The sequence below is a fragment of the Astatotilapia calliptera genome, chromosome 19 (genome assembly GCF_964374335.1).
Source record: "Astatotilapia calliptera chromosome 19, fAstCal68.1, whole genome shotgun sequence".
In the NCBI taxonomy this organism is placed as follows: Eukaryota; Metazoa; Chordata; class Actinopteri; order Cichliformes; family Cichlidae; genus Astatotilapia; species Astatotilapia calliptera.
The window spans coordinates 2088521-2095214 of NC_137440.1; positions in this window are offsets into that span (position 1 = coordinate 2088521).

A 6694-nucleotide genomic window follows, 5' to 3' on the forward strand; every position below is an offset into this window, starting at 1 on the left:
ACCCTGAGCTTACAGCACCTGGTGTTTCTAGGTGGAAAAAACACAAAGAAGGGAATAACATCAGGGGCATTATCTCAGAAGCTCAGAAAATAGTGATCGATCAGCTTATGCATGCACAAAGTCAGCTAATAACTCTCCTAGCGTGGCTGAAAGGAGTGACTCTGACAACACAGATGAACTGTTGTCTGACTTGGTGAGGGTCGGGTTGTTGTCAGACAGGAAACTCTCCAACTGGAGAAAGTTGAAGCATCGCCTGTCCTGACCTCGAGTTTGAAAAACTCCAGTTTCTTCGACATTGTATTGATTTGGTCCTGCACATCAAAAACACTGATGGAGAGTCCCTGTAGTCCCAAATTCAGCTCATTTAAACAAGAAATGTTCAACGAGTATTCCAGCTGATTGAGCCACACAGTGTCTTCAAAAACACCTGGACCTCTCTGTGAAATTCAAAAAGCCTAGAAAGTTTCTCCCCTCTTTAAAGCCATCATACTTCAGTATGGAGCAGAAGCTGGACATGTTTGCTGGCCATCTTATTACAGAGCTCATGGAATAGGAAAGGCCAACCTGGTCTTTATGAAGTTTACAATTTTTATAACTGAGTCTATTACACACTTAAGTTCTTTAGGCATCTTTTTCACCACCAGGACTCAATGGATACTGCAGGGAGTCCAGCTGGCAAATTTAAACTACTGACCTGGATAAAATTAGTACCCATATGATAATTTTCTCCTAATGTTTGTAGGAATGTTAGGGAGAATGTCTGGCTTTAATTTTATGACACAGTCCAGAATTGTTATTGTTATTGTAAACAAAAATACACTCCAAAAAACTAGAGGAAGAAAAAGGAAGGAAACATTGTCCTCTGTGATATACAGCATGAGATCTGAATGAGTGTCAGAGATATGGAACGCCAGAGAAACCTGTCGTTTATGAAAAACTGTGAAAGTTTTACTTGCATTTGGGGAGCATATATAGTGGCTGTGAAAACAAATGTCATGGTTGCATGACCAAATAACTAGATTTGACTTAAAAGCAGAACCAGGTGAGACACGGTTTCACAGTTTTTATTATGCTCAAACAGGGGAAGGTTAGTAATGGTGTTGGCAGCAGGGGATGAGCAGGCAGGTGAGAAGATGAAGGTAAGGGATCCAGGTAGGTTACAAGGGAGAGCCAGCGATTATTGGAGAATCTTCAACCAGCTGGAAGGAGACTGAAGATAAAGAAAAACCATGTAAAAGTAGGAATGTAGGAAAAATATGGTTTGGCCTGTTACCAGTAGAAAGAGGCTGCTCCTTTTATGAAGCACTGAGTGGCATCGATGAAGGAAATGGCAATGATGTGTATCCAGCTGAAGAGGGGAGGGATAGTGCCTGCATAATGATCAGTGTGGAGAAGAGAAAGACTGGCCTTGTCAAAGATTCAGCACACTCGTCCTAGCGTCATATCAACGTGATCAAAAAATGCAGCCTTCATATACACACTGAAGGGTATGGCAGTTGAGGATGAGGATTTGGGTTACATTGATGAAATACAACATGAGATCCACCTCAGTGATGATAACTATGTAACACAACAACACAGAATAATCCCACACACACAGGGCTGAACACAAAATTGGACCTGGCAATTTTGGTCCAGGTAACCCATCATGATCGCTGAAATTTTTTTTTAACTAATTAAAAATAAATAAATATACTTCACTTTGTTTTAATTATTGATATGGTAACTTTTGTTTGCTTGTTTTTATCAGCTTGGTACAGTTGCTGTAGTTCTTAGTGTCACTGCACTGCAGCATGTGACAATTAAGTGGCTCATGGTCAATAAAGCCATTTATTCTGCTTGAATCTCTCCCTTCCTGATAACGACCCTCCATCTGTTTTCTTACCATGTCAGTTTCACCTCCCTCTGTCTCTTCCTCACTCTGTTGTTGAGACTGTGCTCGCTCCTCTCTACGGTGTCACAGCCTCCTGTGGCTGCAAAGACTTATTACTGGCTTTCTGTTTTTTCTTTATAAGATCATGTTTATGTGGAAAAGCTGCTCAGTTGCACCTGCATGCCATGAGTCTGTCTCATCTCTAAGTGCTTGGAGCCCAGCAACTCAATCTGGTTTAAAACCTATGATGCTACTGTATAAACAAGCAAAGAAAAACCAATGAAGTGACAACACTGCAAAATACTGGAGGAACACAATGTAAATGGCTTGCATTTGTATAGCGCTTTACTCAGTCACTAAGGACCCCAAAGCGCTTTACACTACATTCAGTCATTCACACACTGGTGATGGCAGCTACATTGTAGCCACAGCTGCCCTGGGGCGCACTGACAGAGGCGAGGCTGCCGGACACTGGTGCCAGCGGGCCCTCTGACCACCACCAGTAGGCAAACATGGGGTTAGTATCTTGCCCAAGGATATTTGACATGCAGCCAGGAGGCAGCCTGGGATCGAACCACCGACCTTCTGATTAGTGGCTGACCTGCTCAGCCACCTGAGCTACAGCCACCACAATGTCTTAATCTGTGATCATTTTTTGGATTTCTCTTTTTTTTTTGCCTGTCCCATTTGGTTCTTTAGCCGTCAGAATTGTTGTCCGAAGACCAACAAGGATACCCAATGGATTTACTTTGCCAAATGGATCATTATTGCATAGAGCCTGTTCTACATCTAGCCAAGGTTCATCTAAGAGGGTACATTTTAACCATCCTGAGATTTACTGAAGCCTGTTGGCCAAGAAATATTGTTGAAAATTAGGCAGATCTAATCCTCCTTTATCCTTGGTTCTTTGAAGCGTTTTTAAGCTGATACACGGGGGTTTATCTTTCCAAAGGAATTTAGAAATATTTGAATCCAGAGATCTGAACCAATCTTGTGATGGTTTGTTCGGGATCATTAAAAATAAATAATTTATTTTTGGCAAGATCATCATTTTTATAGTGGCGACCCTTCCCATGAGTGATATGGGTAAAGATTTCCATCTAGTCAGATCGCCTTCTACTTTCTTTAGAAGCGGGATGTGGTTTCAAATCAAATCAAATCACTTTTATTGTCACATCACATGTGCAGGTACATTGGTACAGCACATGTGAGTGAAATTCTTGTGTGCGAGCTTCACAAGCAACAGAGTTGTGCAAAATACAATAATGTAAACAAGCAAAATACAAGAATGGCTACATCTGAAACTAATAAATATATGTACAATATATAATAGTATATGCAAAAAAAAAATAATTTTTTTGGATGTGTATACTAAATGTTTTTCTACGTGTGTGTGTGTGTGTGTGTGTATACACATATTTTACAAATTAAATAGAGTCAACAATAAATAAAATATATAAAAATATACAGAGTTGAATATGTGCAAAACAGTGGCATTACTGTACAGTATGGAGTGCATAATGTTGAAGTTCCAGTAGTGAAGCTGAGGTGTCTATGACGTGTTCAGCAGTCTGATGGCCTGATGGAAGAAGCTGTCTCTCAGTCTGCTGGTACGGGACCGGATGCTGCAGAACCTCCTTCCTGATGGAAGCAGTCTGAACAGTTTATGGCTGGGGTGACTGGAGTCCTTGATGATCCTCCCCGCTTTCCTCAGGCAGCGCTTCCTGTAGATGTCTTGGAGGGAGGGAAGCTCACCTCCAATTATCCGTTCAGAGCACCGCACTACTCGCTGGAGAGCTTTGCAGTTGTAGGCGGTGCTGTTGCCATACCAGGTGGTGATGCATCCAGTGAGGATGCTCTCAATGGCACAGTGATAGAAGGTCCTGAGGATGCGGGGGCTCATGCCGAATCTTTTCAGTCTCCTGAGAAAGAAGAGGCGCTGCTGCGCCTTCTTCACTGTTTTGTTTGTGTGTACTGACCACGTAAGATCCTCAGCCAGATGTACGCCAAGGAACCGGAAGCTGCTCACTCTCTCCACAGCAGCGCCGTTGATGGTGATGGGGGTGTGTACTTCTCTGCACCTCCGGAAGTCCACTATCAACTCCTTTGTCTTTGCGACGTTGAGGGTGAGATGGTTGTCTTGACACCAGTGGGTCAGGGCGCTGACCTCCTCCCTGTAAGCTGTCTCATCACCGTTGGTGATAAGACCCACCACTGTAGTGTCGTCTGCAAACTTCACAATGATGTTGGAGTTGTTAGTGGCTGTGCAGTCGTAGGTGTTTAATTTAGTTAAGTCTGAAAGCTTAGGAGAAACATTAATACCTAAATATTTAATATTTCCAGATTGTAGTGGGGCAGAAGAAGAATTATGGAAGGAGCAGTTAATTGGAAGAACTGTAGATTTTGACCAGTTAATTGAATAATCTGAAACTCTTGAAAACCAGTTTATTAGAGTAATTACCTCAGAAAGGTTGGTTTGTGAGTTTGGGAGAAAAAGCAACACATCATCTGCATAGAGACTGATTTTATGTTCTATGTTCTTACATTTTATGCCCTTAATTGTTGTAGCCTGTAAATTCTGCTGCTAGTGGTTTGATAAAAATTGCAAAAAGTGAAGGGGAGAGTGGGCATTCCTGTCTGGTGCCCCTCAGGAGACAGAAGCTGGAGGATGTTTGGTTATTTGTTCTGATACGAGCTGTTGGGGAATTGTATAATATTCTTAGCCAGTTTATGAAAGAGTTTCCAAAACCAAATTTGTGTAAAGTTGCAATTAAAAATTTCCAGTTAACTCTGTCAAACGCTTTTTCTGCATCTAGAGATAATATTGTGGTTTCAGTGTTTTTACTGTATGAGTAGTCTATTAAATTAAGTAATCTATGTGCGTTTGCTGATGAGTGTGTGGATTTCTCTTTTTCGAAACTGACTTTTAAATGCATCGAGGGTCTTGTCGCAGAGTTAGTACACAGAATGATTCTCAAAGCCAGCAGCACAGGCGGTGTAACCAGAGGTGTAGCTCATGGTGATATCAAAATACAAAACATCATTTGGTCAATCCTCGTTCTCATTCAAAGGTCCTCAGATTTGAACAGTTTACAGTCTGCAATAAAAATGTTAACAGATGCTGGAGAGCTGCGTGTGTGTGCATGCGCGTGTGCGTGCGTGTGTGTGCGCATGCATGTGTGTGCATACATGCGTGTGTGTGTGTGCGCGTGTGCATGCGTGTGTGTGTGTGAGAAGCACAATGTAACCTCCATTTGGTCTGGTGCAGTGAATATACCAGGATGCTGTTTGGTATCTGTGATGGACCTGCCACATATCAAATACTGTTGCAGGTGATTATCGGTGATCTCATTTTTCAGATCGTTCTTGTGAACCTGGATAACATTTAGTTTTTTTCAGGGACCTTTGAGCAACACTGAGAGAGGCTTGAGACTGTGTTTAAGCGACTGGCAGAATCTGGTTTCAAGGTAAAGTGTGTGGACACAACTATACAAGGTCTGCTGTTAAAAAGTGGAGGGTCCCAGGCTCTGTTAGAGACTCATTTTTAGGGTTCTGCAGCAATTAGAGGAGATTCATTCAGGGGATCTCACAGATTGCTGTTCCACTTTATGACTTTTTAACAGAAGTACAGGTGCCAAGCAAACAGGAAGACCTGGTCCACACTTAGCTGCTGTGTGGCCTCCTGAGTGTGATTTAGCTTTTGAGCAGCTGAACGACAAACTTAATTCTGCTCCCATTTTGGGTTTTGCCAGTTTCACTCAACCCTTCATAGTAAAGACAGATGCTTGTCAACATGGTTACAGCCTGTATTGTGTAAGCAGCAGGGTCACACCAAGCGGGTCATAGCTTATGCTAGCCGCAGGCTACACCAGGCTGAGAAAAATGACCACAACTACAGTAGCACAAAGTTTGAATTGCTTGCTTTAAAATGTGAAGAACCGTTCAGAGATTATTTGGGGATCAAAGTTCCTTGTGTTAACGGATAATAATCCTCTTTGCCACCTCAAAACAGCCAAGTTGGGTACAAAAAAGCAGAGGTGGGTAGTGCAACTATCAGTTTTTGATTTTAAGTAGAAAGCTTGAGCTTGATTTGATTTAAAAAAAATGGTATTATGTGTGCTGTAATTGTTAAACACAGAGTCATAATTTACATGTGATTTCGCTGACAGTTAATTGTGTTTAATTCTTTTTCAACTGCTTAAATTTTGCAATCTTTGGACATCTTCGTGGACAAAAAATCTGTGCACATAATCTGTCATGAAATCCTCATAAAGCTATACATTTTTTCTGCTTTGTTGTTCAGAAATCACTTGATTAACTTGAGCCATTGTCAAAATGACCAAACGTTTTCAGGATTTTAACCCATTAAATCCCAGTTTAAACATTTGAAGGACTGCACAATTTCTTTACAAAAAAACCACAAAACATGAATTATTATCTATATAATCACCCCCAATGCCCCACCCTCTACTGTTTATTATAGAGAAAATAATTCCTTTTTGTGAATTTTATTAAAATAATTAATTGATAATTCCAATTTTTAAACTGGCATTTAAAGGGTTTACATGTAGAAAAGCGCTATATAGCGCTATATAAGACGCAGCCCATTTACCATATCTGGAGGATAGCGGCGGTTAGAACTGGGCAGGTCCTCTCATCCATTGGCTCCCATCTAAGCTCTGCACTGCCTACTGGATCGGAGCCTGGACTTCTTAACCAGAGCAAGACTCTGTAGTGGGATTCTGAGTCCACAGATCGATACACTAAGGTCCAAACTGATTGGGGAAACAAGTTATCAGGCAACAGTTTAACAAGACAATG